The following is a 14,784-nucleotide window of genomic DNA, read 5'->3' as shown; positions in this document are numbered from 1 at the left end:
CATCATAGGCAAAAAACCGTCGCCCGCTGTTGCCCTTCGCTACCTCCTGGTGTCACTTAATTAAGAAATGAAACCGCAGTACCAACGAAAGGTCCCGCCAGATGAGATCCATGTTCCCCTTGGAGCACTCGTGGAGTTCGGCAGCGTGGTTCTATAAACATTTGGAAGGGTGCCTCAATTTACGGGTGTCTCCTCCGTACGTCACCGCTGGCATCGAGACACCGTACTTGGAGCATTGGAGCGCGGTAAATTTAAATTGACTTCAGCAAACATCTGCCGTGTTGGTTTTGGATTAACGAGACGGGAGAGGAACAGCATGAGGGGTGAGTGGTAAAGAGAAGCAAGCCTTTACTTTCCTTGAGCGCCATTGGACCATAGTCTTTCGTCGACATTTTAAACGAAAGGAGCCGATACGCGGCAGTTTTTGTCTCCATTCTACATCTCTCCAATCACCAAGGTACACAGGTATTGTTTTTAAACAACTACAGTTGAAGTCGCCATCAGAAGTGCAGTGCTTGGCTCAGTTGGCTAAAAACAAGTGGTTTCATAGCTGCGTGAAGTCAGCACAGATTTTCCCCTCACTTGCAAAGTTTGTATGAAACGCAGGACGTTGCATATACCGTCGCTACGCCCATGCGACGACCTGTTGGCTGGTAACGAGGGTTAAGATATCCGCTGGCATGAAGTCACTATTCGTTGCCAACGCGTGTACCACAGCGTGACGTTACCATTGGCTGCGAACGCGATTGGGCGCGCTCATACATTTTCCCATCGTGCGAAACGTGTCACTTGGCTTGCCGAACAAAAGTGAAAATTTAGATATTCAAAATGCATCCAGCTGAACAGTTGCCCCATCTCTTCTTGGCCAATCGCCCTAAGTGGGTATGTGGTGCGGAGGGACGGACGGTGGTGGACGCGTGATTCAGGGTCGCTTAAGAAGTGCATTCGCACTTAAAAAAAAAACGAAATGAAACGCGCAGGACTGAAAATGTACAAATGTGGTCGGATTGCCATGTTTCATGCTCACTATACCATACACCTCGCAGCAATAAACTCACAAGCACGAAATTCGGTGACACAAACCTGATCTCATCCCCAGAACTGGGCGAGAAAACCAAGCGAGAAATAATACGGGCGCATGTTTTCATCGAAAGAGCAAGCTAGGGAACCCCAAAGTTATTACGGTGGCATTGTTTTCAACTGAAGAAATGGGGAAAAAGCTTGTGTATGAAACAAAACTTTGCTGCAAAATTTTTTGCAAAATGGCTGTCACCAGTGATGACCAAAATAAAAAAAAAACCCTCAGCTTTGCTTCATTTTTTGTTTACTGGCATAGGGAATTAAGAAGAAAGAAAAAAAGAGTACAGTCTGCACCATCGTTCTGGCTGCTTACACACACACACATGTACAAAGACATTGTGGCTGCTGCAACCCTAGTTTCGCAACACCGTCCCCATTTCCTATTTGTGTCAGCGCCATTCGATGCCTTCGCGAATGACGTGCGTCTATCGATTCGTTTTTACCTTACGAGAGATCGAGCCAGTCGGAGACACGCTCGAAGCCGGAACGCGAACTGCTAGATCCGACGCGAACAAATCCCTGCGCCAAAAATGTCCCGGCCTCTGGCTTCGATCGCGCTTCCCCGCCCTCTTAATCCACATCCCCCTTTTCCATATCCTTCCCTTTATCTCTCTTTCCGCGATCTTCGCGCCACCTGTCGCCTCCGCGCGTTCGCCTCTTGGCGTTCCGACGCCGGCGCAGCGGCCGCCGCGAGGCTATTCGGGAGGCGCGGGTTCAGCGGTGCGGCCGAACCTCCGTGCGCGGTCGTGAAAGGAGGGCGGCGACGCTATTCCCCACGCGACGGGCAGAGTTTCCGGAGAGTGCACTGGCTGGTGTTTAGGATTGGCAGAAGCGCTGAATCGTTCATAGGGTTTCATTCGGCGCGCAGTGGTTACGTGTGATATATTCCCCACTGAAGCTTGCGTGCAACGTCGTGTAATACTCATTCATCCCAGTTTTGCTCGGTCGCTGGATTTTTATGCGAGTGCAGTGCCAACGGACTGAAGAGAACTGTGTGGCTCGGAAGGTTTTACAAAAAAAGGGACCGTGAGGCAGCTTATCCCCCTTAAATAATTGATGCACTGTCTGTGAAGGATACGGTGCTTCGATGTTGTTCCTTCCTTGATTTCATTCACCCGGCTACTACACGCGATTGGAGTGCTGCAACTGCAACGTGCAAATATCAAGACATGACCGAAGCTGTGGGGGCTGCGAACTTCTGAATAATCATCACTAAGCAGTGAGTAGATCAATCAATGTTGCGGCAAATTCTTTTTTTCTTCTAGCGACAATTATCCGGATACTGAGGTAATTAGGAATTGTATACAGTTCCAGTTATTTCCCTTATCTTTGGCCTGATGCCAGGCTTTTTTGCGCTTGCGTTAAACGGTCAGTTAAAATAATCTGACGGTATCGTTTCGTTTATTCAAATTACTTTTGTGGTACTTTATCCAGTTTGAAGGATTACTAAGGTGGGCTGCAAAATATGTGCGTACTTTCTTTTACTGAATAGTTATGGGGGACCGCAGCTGTTATTGAAAGTGAGTGAGTGGGGGGATAAAAGACTTTTGGTAACTCAAACAATCAATGCCAATTCATAGTTTGAAAAAGAAAAAAAAAACGCTCACGTATGGACCGCTTCAACCGTCCTCTCGAGTACAGTATTTGTCGGGATTGCGCAGTATTCGCCAGTAAGGACGCTATGGGATGGCGCAGGTTTTCCTTTCAGGAGCGGCCAGGCCCACTACAAAATTGCAACCAAAAAATATGGAAAGATGAAGAAGCAAAAAAAAACAAGAAAACAACAATAAAAACGCCAAAATTAGGGAATTTACACAAAATAAAAGCAAAGCCTCAAAAGTGAGGTCGTACACGCTATACGTTCCCAAATTGTTTGTCTTGAATTTCAAAACGGCTGGTGTTTCTAGTCACAACAGATATTAATGCCGCACGTAGATGGTGCCTAAGTTATCCACAAACAAAATATTATCTGCAGTCATAGTTTGTTAACATGCAGAGTTATTTTTGCTCCTCGCTGCCCCCCCCCCTCCCTCCCCCCCGGAGTTAAAATTTAGCTGCGGATCGCTCTACCTTTTCCACACCCCAATTCCCAATTTTGCGGCCCACAGTAAATGCTTCAGAGTGGCTGCGACTCGTGCAGCTTTGCTTTCTTCAAATATTGAGCGGTAAGGTGTCGTCCAGCTAGAAATGGATTGTGTGACACTGACCGAATTAACACTATATTTGGGTGCAGATCGCTTACGTAGTCGCCAAATTGTAACTAAAACTAAAGCGCTGAGATGAAAGAGTTGGATTGCTAACTGAAGAATTCATTGCAGCAGATTGTACCTGAACCCGTTTAATACCCATCACCGTAAAGTTTCGCACCTTCTATAAAAGTTTCGCGAACAGTGATTTAACGCAACACCTGCTGGCTGAAAATTATCACGATAATTTATTCAACCCAATGCTATTGGTTAAGGGTGGCATTCAGCGATTCAGTATTAGATTTAACTCCAAACCAAGGCAACGCTTACAACTCGTTTTGCGCCGAATTTTTTCCAATCTCTCAACCAAGCCTATTTCTTAATGCGCGTGTGAAGCTTTAGCGATATTATCAACCGAACAGCTTTCCACATAACGGTGCATTACATTTGTGCCAAATACGGACGGGGCAAGAAAAGATTGGGCGCTCTAAAAGCTCTTCAGCCCTACTCGAGTGACTTGTGCTTCCCGTAAGCCCGGATACTTTCTAAGGCCACTTGAGTACATAAATTTGAACAATAAGTAATTGTGCAGACTTGTAGACTGCCTAACCTTGTCATGGCTACGCCTCTTTAAGGCCCAGACCATTCTTGCGCAAGGAAAACCCTGCACTCATCATTACATATCGCCGGGAAACGCTTCGCCTCGAGATTCGATTTTTTTACCCGAAATAAGTTTCGGGCAATTTAAAGCAGACGTCGGCTCCTTCTCACTTGGCTGCTTGCCAGCAGTTCGTCGTATGTCGTGCAATAAGAGAGTTAATGGAGCGACAAGTGGGATCTTGCTTTCTATGTCTTGCCTTTCATCGAATGAACGGGCCCTGTTATTTATAGCAATCCTTCATTCCTACCACACCAGCGTTGTTTGCAAAAATACGCACATTGCTTTAGGTAACTTCAGCGCAAAAACAATATAAAAATGCCTCGTCTGGTGCCGTTTAACATGGGCAATTTATTATTCTACGAGGACTGCAGAAGAGTGGCAGTTGGGGCGGGAGAAATGTGATATGTCTTTAATATCAGCGCGAAAATTCGGAAGTAACAATTGGGCACTGGTGCAAATCACACTTGAAATTTGATGCGAATGCGCACACCTCTCCACACAAACGTACATACAATGTATGTATATATATATATATATATATATATATATATATATATATATATATATATATATATATATATATATATATATATATATATATATATATATATATATATATATATATATATAAACAGAAAGATAGGTCGGCAGTGTACAATGCCAAAGGAGGCATAGGGGTGTGGTTAGGCTCTTTTCTTTTTCACTACGGTTAATTAAGTAAACATTTTTTTAATATACAGAAGAAAGAAAGAAAGAAAAACACGCGCCCAGAGTGGGGAACGAACCCACGCCTTTCGATTATATGTCGAATGCCTTACCAATTCGGCTATCTGGGCGACTGTGTTCTCCTTCACTTTCTGGGCTAATTATAGTTACTAGAAGTGTATCTGACTCTTGAGGGTGGTAGCCAGCGCCACCCTGACTACATAGGGAGAAGGGGACCTTCTTTTCAACCCCCGGGGTTTGACTTGAATGTCTACAGCCTGTCATGAGCGGGTTACTGGCGGGAAGCCCTCTTATGCTACCTAGGCATCAAGGCTGCCAGAACCGACACCCTCGCTTGGCTTTCGCAGAATAATATAGTAAGGAAATGAGGGGCTCGTTGAGGAAATACAGAAAGATAGGTCGGCAGTCTACAATGCCAAAGGAGGCATAGGGGTGTGGTTAGGCTCTTTCCTTTTTCACTACGGTTAATTAAGTAAACATTTTTTTAATGTACAGAAGAAAGAAAGAAAGAAAAACATGCGCCCAGAGTGGGGACTGAACCCACGCCTTTCGTTGTTCATTCTTTTTAATGCTCCTTGCATAGCACATGTACCGTGGAATGCAATTGACTACTCATATTGTTGACATAAAAACTTTTAGTGCAGCTGGAGGCTCCTACATCGCCGAACATCCCATAAATTATCCCGGGATGTCACATACTACGAAATCGCGTTGTGTTGGCTGAGTTTGTTCTGCTGCCAAAACGAGTAATTTAGCAGAGCCAGCCCCAAGGCCCTCCTATTAGCGCCCAATAATTGTCACCTATTGTGATCCAAAACTCTTGGGAAGCAGCAATGTCTCACTGGTCGCCCTAGCATGTGGAGGAATACTGGGAGCTGTGTGGATGCAGATGTTCACAGGTTCCGCAGAGAAGAAACGCTACCGATATTTTTCGGACGCAGCCTGGGTGTCGTCTGAGGATCGTGATGGCCTAGTACCTTTATGGTTTTAAAAGAATATATGTGTCTTAATGTATCTTTCAAAGATTATAAAAGCGGAGATTTTTGCGGTGCAAAATGAACATCCCCATGTCTTCCTTCAGACATGGCTTCAGCGTCAAAAATATTGGGCCATCTCTTTTTTTTTAGCTGGGGGAGTTTCGAAGCGGTAATGGAACAAGATAAGAAACGACGCCGTTCTTTCTCGGAAATGAGACATCGTATGGACCATCAAGGCACTTTAGACGAGTTTCTCGCGCAGGCTGATAACATCAAGAAGACCCTCAATTGGTGCTAACGCAGTGAGACCGCAGTTGAGCGCGGTCATGGCCAGCGCCGTTAAAGCAGTTTATGTCGCAACGGACATTAGAGTTGAAACTATCTGCTGCACAGTTTTAGAAGTACTGCAAAAAACTGTCAGATGGCATTGAAAGCTTGGTTCTCACGACGTCGTTTATTGTGATGAGCGAGGGAGTGCAACATCAATAAAATAATGCTATAAACGACTGAGTACTTCACTTCTTTGTTGTCTGAAATACGCATTGTCGAAAAGTCCTTATGTAAAGAAAAATGTGTCTTCTGTAGAACTGGAGCCCGCAATCGAATCACGCTCGAGATATTTTAAAGATTAAGCTGCATGGCCGGCTTTGGGTATTAGGTCCCCAGCTACTTGTTGTTCACCGAGTGTTGGCTTGGTTGAATCAACTGCTTGAAGGGATCAAACAATAGACGAAAATAAATTCACCGAGTGCAATTACGAACGCGAAATCGAGATAGTCTGCGCGACGAACCTGATACAGCGAACGTAAAACGCAGCGGTTAACGATACAGACCTTGTGTCTTGTAGCATTAAAGCGGCGTTTTACTAACCTCCATACCCTACCCTACCGCGGCAGCCTTCAGGACTCTAAAAATGGATGCCGTTTCCGTGTAAAGACGTTCCCCCCGAGTGGTCTAAGACACCTAATGAACCCCGCGATGTATTTAACGTTTAGAGAGGGGCTATTCCTTCAGGTGATACAACTGCCAATTATAGGTAGAGCAGCCACGTGAAATCAGTTTCATGGTGTGCCGGATAACAAAAGTAAGCAAAAAAACAGGAACTATTTTAGCATAGTCTGAGTGGGGTCGCGCCGTTATGCGTATTGTTATTGGCTATGGACAAAAAAAACATGGATGTGCGGGCCTCGCAGGGGCCAAATGTAGCGCAGAAGAAACACACGAGATAAAAAGTATACACACGGCCGAGCGCTACATTTCTACGCTACATTCGACCACTATGAGTTTCCAAATAGCCCAGTCTACAGCTTTATTCGCAGGTGCGATAACAGCAAAAAGAATGACGTGAAGCTTATTATTTCGTGTGGGTTAAAATTTCCGTACAAATTTTAACACAGCATGTCCTCCTCAGTTATAAACTATTCGAGAGATCGCATATCAGACAACACGTAAAAGCGAGGCGCTATAGCGGGCAGCTAATAGTAGTTTATTACCAAATATGTGGCACACGGCAAGGAACATTGTGTGTGCATAATAAAGCCACTGCCAGTAACATTACCATGGTGTTGTTATCGCGCGTGCAACTTTGGGATAACGAAGTCATAATATCCCAAACGCACATTAAGAAAAAAAATACTATTATTAAACACACGTTTACTTTTATTTGAAGTTAAAATGACCTTTTGTTAACGTTATGTTGCGATCTTCTATAAAACAAGAATTATTTGGCTTCACTAGTAGCGACCGGTAGGTCTACTGGTGAGTCAAATCAATATTTATATCTCAAAAGCGCAGAAAGCACATTTTTGTTTTTCATTGAAATAAGAGTGCATTATTCACAGGAGGAAATACATATGCCAAACAGTCTCTTGCATAGAAGTTAGCCATACGGAGGGCTCTAGTTTGTGGTGAAGCATTTTATTAGGGGCCCTTCGCTACGAAAAGGAACAGAAAGAGCAAGAGTACACCAATAAAATTGACAGTTCGGCTAGTTGGTTTTTATTCACCGTAAGTAGCGCTAAAGACGGGACACAGAAGAGAAGACACAGCGCCGTCGTGTGTGTCTTCTCTTCTGTGTCCCGTCTTAAGCGCTACTTACGATGACTCAAGAGTACACCGACAGCAAATAACAAAATATTGATATTTGCAGTTCATTAGGAGAGAATTCAAACAAATTATCAGTGTAACTTGGTAAGCAGCAGGCAGTTAATGTTTTAAGAAGTTACAGGGAATATCGGTATGTAGAAGGAGTGTATAGCTTCTGTCTGATGAACTACTTTTAGGCTACCATTGAAAGACATCCTTGTAGTCATCTAAAGTTAATCAGTCGGGTGGGGATGCTGTGGCCTAGACTTTGTGTATGATTATTTCTGACTGCTAGTAAATAAGGCTGTGTGAGGGACACTCTCCTGAAACCTTCGGATTTACTATATAAAGCAACGAACAGTGAAATTATTATCTTTCCAAAAATGAGCGAGTGCCTAACTTTGCTCACAATTCATAGATGAGATATCGGCTGTGGAATTTGTACTTTCGAAGCGATTCAGCAGTGTCTTTTTTTTTAACTTTCGTCTGGCCTTATCACATAACAACATTTTCAGAGAGGCTAAGCAAGGGTATTGTGTTGAAACACACACAAAAAAACAAAAGGGCAGCTTGGGGTAGCGCAGAATACCCAACTCAATTTCCGCCCGGTGTGCATACGAGTCCGCCGGAACACCGTAAAGTTGCTGAGGCCAAAGCTAGTATTTTAAAACAAACTTCGATCGTGAAAGTATAGAAAACAGATTGTTTCGGCTTCTGTATGGTACTATTTGTCACATCAGGGAACGTATGAAACGAGCGTTTAAAACGTATTTTGGGCATGTTTTTTTGTTGTCTTCACTTGTATATTTTGGGAAGGAATGAAAACAAAGTTGCGGGAGCCAGGCAGGCGTAGAAAATATATCCGTGGGCAGCCCAGTTCGGAATTTTGTTTTTCACATGAGTGCATTAGCGCGGAGTGCCAAACAGGAACTTCAGTGATGGTCCTGTGCCTGCAACTTTTACTTTAATTGCACGGTTCAATTGAAAGCACGCGCCTCATAATTGCTGCCCATTGTAAACATACATAGCAGGTAATCAAACAAATTTCCACGCTCTTGCTGAATATTGCGTGTTTAGACACTGCCCTAGGGACCAGTTTCTATGACCAGATTTTTTATTTAAGCAGTGATGACCTGGCATTTTCTCCTGGTAATATGGGCAGATGTCTTTCAAGTGTGTATTTGTATTTGCATAATAGGGGAAATACTCTTACTGTGCCTGGGATTTCTTTTCGGTAAATCGCTGCTTGTTTGTATCCTTGCGGTATCACTGTTATGTGTTGAGTCGACAGTTCATAACATTTTGCTTTGGAAGCCCATTGGAAGTCCATATCCGCAGACTTTGACTCAGAGCCTGGGAATTTACGAGCCTGCGAATTTACAGCAGTTGCAGAATAATAGTAGGCTACGCAATAGCTACTATCATGGCTTAGGAAACCGAGGCCTCGACTGAGCGACCTGTTTTTGATTCGTGAGAGGGAGGTAGAGATAAGACTACCATCACCAGCGCCCACAGCAGCAAAAAGCGTGTACGTGCCGATGACTTTTTGTGTAGAATAAAGGCCACTCCGAACAGCGTTTTCAACATGTCGCAAATCATGCCTACCTTGATATGAAATGCGGTGATATGTACTCGGGAATACCGGGCTTGTTTCAAAGGGTAGCATAACGTCTGTGTTAGTGCCTCATGAAGCGGCGCCAAAAGTGCAGCCTAAAGATTTAGAGGTAACAGTATAACTGAAAGCTGTGCGCATCAAACAATGAGTGCAAATCATAGGAATACCAGCTGAATCGTACGCAAGATAAACCAAGCTCATATAACAAAAAAAGTGTGATAGTGATTAGTTCATAGTGTGATGGCCTGAATTGGCCACTCAGCTAGAAATAGCTAATAGAAGCACATACAGACCTTTTCATTTATCTGCAGGGTGAGGAAACGAAGAAGCAGGAGAAGTGGATGCCACGTCTCACTGGTAAACGGGTTAAGAATAGAGGATTCATGCTGTCTCTCCGTTCAAAGGAATGCCACTACTCAATGTCTCCGGATATCAATGGCGCCTCTATTGTGCGATATATCACACTTGCCATCCGAGTTCCTGCAAAGTGTGCGACGCTTTGTATTTGGGCAAAACTTCAATAGCGCCCGTTCTGCCAGAACAAAGACTGCGCGCAAAAATGGTACGTGAAAAGAATCGTTTAGCGCGGCGGCATTGTTCCGCTACTCCTATACCGGAATCTAGAGATGGGAAGAGTGATCTTCCGTGCATTAAGAGGTTGGTCAGGGTCTTCTCGCCTATTTCTTTGACATGCAACTGGTCCGATATGCACAGCAAGCTTCTGCTGCTGCAGTTACATGCACTACTAACCACAAACATGTGTTACGAACATCCCGAAGCTGTTTATAATGTTCCTCAGTTGTTGCTTAAAAGTGTAAACAGCATACTTTAGCTCTACAGCGCATAGTGAAAAAAGTGCGTCGCTTTTCAACGATGTTTGTCTCCAAAGGAGGGCTATATATTGTAATAAAGGTAAGCTTTTCTCCGCAGGCAATACACGGTAATTTGATTAACCTATGCATAACATGTCGTTTACTGTAAGGGGTGCTGCGGAAAAATTGTACAATGGGCAGCTAAATAAGCATCGGCTTGGACGATGATGGCAAGCTGGGCGAGTTGGTATTGGTTGGTATGTGTCTGTTACTTTGCTCGTCCTCGCCTTTCTTGCGCTGGCTATTTTCTACCACCATGAAGCATCGGCTTGGTGGAAAAGCAGTAAAATTAGACATATTCCTTTGGTTCACCTACAAAAATTAACACGTGGGAGCTACAGGGCCTTCGACTCTTGGTCCGAACACGGCGCAGAGCAGCCCTGCTCCGCGGAGCGCCAGAGCACAAGCCGCGGCCGCAGTCGCATAGGGGCTTTAAGCCGGAGATTCATGTCGTCTGTTTCCGCGGGAGCGTGGTGTGCTTGCTTTAATGTGAAGAGCGCCTAAGGCCAGGTTCAGATTTTTGTCGCAATTCTCATAATTTCTTTAAATAACGACGTCATTTGAAGTACCAGTCAACCAAACTGCGTGAAACGCGTTTTTTTTACGTCCATGGCGCACGATATGGCTTTTACGTCGCTAGCTTCACATAGCCTAAGGCCGGGTTCAGACTGTTGCGCAACTGTCGTAATAACTTTAAAGAATGACATCATTTCACGTCTCAGCCAAGTGAACTGCGTGGCATGCCGTTTTGTCAAGAATCTGAACCGGGCCTAACTCTCGGCATGCTTATTGCGTTTGAGCGCGCCGCGACCACGTTGCGGGAAAGCGCACTTCCCTAACTGTGCACCGCGTGGTGTAGTTTGTGCGTAAGACAACTGAGCGCTTCCTCGTTACAGTTGCGCTCTTCCAGTTATATGCATGTATTGTTAAATGCATAAATGCATTTAGGAACTGGTTTTGCTCGATTTGTAGTGTTTAACACCGTCAAACTTCCTTTGCTACGAAGATGCTGTTGAAAGAGCTCCCGATAGCCACCGGAGGCACTTAATCATGCCGTGGAGAAAACCCGCGTTCTTGCATTCCGCCTCTTTTGAAAAGTGCCACGTGCTAATGTGATTCCACATGGCTCTCTCGACTAAGTATAGCCACGCACCCTAACCACTGAGCCACCGTGGCGGGCCAGGTAATGTCCTGGTGGGCTTCGCAGGACTTCACCGCACCGTAGAGCGAGCGCGCGACGGCGCGTGCTTCGCGGTGGCCGCCGAGCGTCCCCGGCACGAGCAGTAGATTTAGCGAAAATAATAAAAAAACTGGCAAAACCCTCGAGGAGCGAGAAAATGCCGAGCACTTGTGAGCGCGTGCCTCGCCGGGACCACCCTGTCCCCGGCGCCTGGCGCAGTGGCTTTTGTGAAAACAGAAGAACTTCAACCGCTGTCGCGAACCGGTACCGCGCATGTAAAACAACTCCAGCGCTAATGTTAAAGATAGAAAGACACCCTACTTAGAAGAGATTACCGCGACGACCACATTCTCTCGAAGCCAATATCGATAATTCGAGACATGGCTACGAGTGCGCCAATCCTTCGAAAAACGACTTCAGATCCCGCCACTACTGCATGGAATGGATGACGAAGAAGTGGTGAAAGAATACATTGCAAAGGATGACTTTATATTCACCACTCAAAGAGACAACCTGTTCGGTGCATATGACGACGATTACTAGTACCGCAAATCTACAAAGAAACTATGATATTGAAACATAACTATGCCCAGCAGTGCTCACCTGCAACAGCTTCGCCATTGAAGTACTGCGCGTGAGGGCAAGCTTCCATGATTTTTTTTTTATCGGAGTGTTCACATGCTCGGTGTGGGTTGAAGACCCTCGCGAATTTCAAGAAGCCACTTCGATTGCGATCAACGAATTCAGGGAAATCGACAAGAATTATCGTAAATATGGGAAGAAAGAAGAATACGTTTAGTACACAATGCAAGTGTTTTTTATATGTAAGCCATTACTTGCATTATTAACCACATTGAATACGTATTGAGCATTTCCGGGATTTTTCTGTTCACGAAGTTTGGCTAGGCCATATTTTGCTCGGCCAGAATAATGCAGAAGTTCTGAACCTCAATAACGGAGAAGCCATTCCACAAATTGGGTAGCGTGGAACTGGTGACCACAGCTTCATTACACATGTAGGCTCACTTCTAGGAAGTACGGGTCGTATAAGAAAGGATACGTAGCAGGCGGCAACAAAGGGAAGGGCCGCTGTCTCCCAATAAACAACCTGATAGGCAGCACAACCAATGAACTATGCATTATAACGTAGCAGACTAGAGTGGGACCAGTCCAGGACCCGGCCGGAGGGTAGGACTATTATGCTGGGTGCGTGACCCACCGGCTGGGGGTCTGTTTAAACCGCCATTGCAACGATGCGGTTTATGAAAAAGACCAACACGCATCGGGACCAAAGTCGCCAGATCGCATCCCAGTTGCTGCGACCAAAATTGTGACCCATTTGTGCGTAATACCAGTGCACAATAAACGAATCTTGGTGGCCAAAATTATACGGAGCTCTCTCCTACAGCTTCTCTCAATAAACCAAACAAATCCAGTCATGAAGTTGGCGACAATATCTGCATTTAACTTGCACTCCGGAAATGAAAAAAGGAAGCGCTCAGTTTTCGTACGCAGAAACTACAGAATGGGCCGAAGCGAGGAAGGAGGCTACAATCATGCCTATAGTTAGGAAAGCTTCACAGCACAGCAAGAACGGCACGCTCCCGCGCTAGTAGACGACACAACGCACTGCCTCGAATCTCCTGTGCCCGGCGCCGCTTAGCTTCAATGCGCTGACGCGAATTGTGCGCAGACGCTCCGCTGAGCGGAGCCACGCTGCGCCGTGTTCGCACCTAAAGTGGGCGGCTCTGTAAATATTTCTCGTATTCACTATTGAGGCGCGCATGCAGGCAACCGTGTGAGTGCGCCGTCACTTGTTACGTTGGGTTTCGTGGGATGGCGGTACATACCCGTGTAAGCACATGAATGTGTTGCACGTTGCAAACGCTACCTCACCGAACGCAAAGTATTGCCTTGAGTCCAATGTGAGTGCGATTAATGACATCTCTGTTGACTCCACCGTTGAGAATCGGGTTCAAACGGAGGAGATGACGCATGCCAGTGTTTTTTTTTCTACGACGCGCGGGCGCAGTTGCCCAAGCCGCGCCACTTGTGTGGCTCATCGGCCATATCTGTGGCCGTTTCTATTGTTGCCAAGCGAACAAATTGACAGCAAAACTTTTCAACGAATACCACCTATAGGTTTCAAGTAGAGCCAAAACAAGAGCCTACTTGACAAACTGATGGCACGAATGGACAATGTTACACTTGCGCCAGCGGATAAAAGCCGCATCCGGCGTTTAGCCTTTGTCCTACCTTTGCTCTCTGCTAACTGACTATAGTGCCGGAATTACCATTTCGAAGAAAACCGGCCTTTGAAGACTGATAATTCTCTTTCTGAAAAAAGGAACATAGACCAGAGAAGCTTCAGGCAAAATAACAGGTTTTTTTGCGTTTATCTCTGATTTAAGACATATCTATTTTCGCTTTTGTTTATTTGACTAGCTGAATGGGAGAGAAAAAATTGAGAGCCCTTCAGCCATGACAACAGAGAACCGATGCATTACCCATTAAAATGTTAATCTGCAAGGCAACAGAAAGATGGCAAACTCCATAACGAATTCCTTAAGGAGCATCCTCTTCTCCGAGAATTGATGGGTGGCCAGTATTAACATCGTTACAATGCCTATAAATTGTTCAGGGTACAATATATCCATATTATATTTCACGAAACGAGGCTCTTCATGAAGTAATTATTTCCCGAATATAACTTTTGGTACCTTTTTGCATCAGTTTGCCAAATACATTTTCTGGTGCCAGCGACCACGAAGCGCAAGGAGAAAACAGGCTCTATAGAGAAGCACAGATTTCGCCATAAAAGAGCGAGTGGTTGTCGCCTGAGTTACAGAAAGATATCAACAAGTGGACGAAGCAAGTGAGAAACACACTGCCCCGATAGTGTCATAGATGGCCACGAATACCAAAATTATATTGTATTCTCAGATCTCCAGAGACAGGGTAGCATGTTTTGATTTTCGTTTGGGAGTAAATCATGGCCATGATTCGCATCTAGCCATCTTGGGGACTGAATGACCACACCGGTGTCCTCATACCAAAAGCGAGCCATTGAGCAGGAGAGATAAACAAGAATAATCCTGTCTTAAGGCAACCATGCTGTGATTTCACTCCGATTCCACAGAACATGAGCCCGTCTATAAAGGTCTTCGGCATAATTTGCTGCCTTTGGGAGGATGATTGTTTGTGGTCCCTGTATACCTAGTTGAGCATCTTCATTCGTGGAAGTATAGATATTGCTTTTGATGAGTTACGACGTTGTCACAACATTGCTCATTCCGCTGCATTCGTGCATATGCTGCACACTCGACCAGGACGGTTCCACTCGACCCAAAAGCTGTGATATAGCAAAAATGAACGTTGCTGGCAGCAGAAATAGGCTCCCTG

At 45.2% G+C, this 14,784-nt stretch overlaps 1 protein-coding gene and 1 non-coding gene across 2 annotated transcripts in view; one reads left to right on the top strand and one right to left on the bottom strand.

Moving 5' to 3' along the window:
• The first annotated feature begins 1,750 nt into the window (after positions 1 to 1,750).
• The window catches only part of LOC144150240 (uncharacterized), a 108,484-nt gene continuing 95,450 nt past the window's right edge, over positions 1,751 to 14,784 (top strand). The window contains exon 1 of the mRNA XM_077682094.1: positions 1,751 to 2,299. The gene's annotated coding sequence lies outside the window, so the exon portion shown is untranslated. The remainder of the gene's footprint in view (positions 2,300 to 14,784) is intronic.
• Positions 4,692 to 4,763, bottom strand: Trnai-uau (transfer RNA isoleucine (anticodon UAU)). The gene has a single exon. It is a non-coding gene; the product is annotated as a tRNA-Ile (tRNA).

Source organism: Haemaphysalis longicornis, unplaced genomic scaffold (genome assembly GCF_048455015.1).
Source record: "Haemaphysalis longicornis isolate Haplotype H1 unplaced genomic scaffold, Haemaphysalis longicornis Haplotype H1 scaffold_8, whole genome shotgun sequence".
Lineage (NCBI taxonomy): Eukaryota > Metazoa > Arthropoda > Arachnida > Ixodida > Ixodidae > Haemaphysalis > Haemaphysalis longicornis.
Note: the sequence above shows the minus strand (reverse complement) of the source record. Positions and strands in the feature narration are given on the sequence as shown.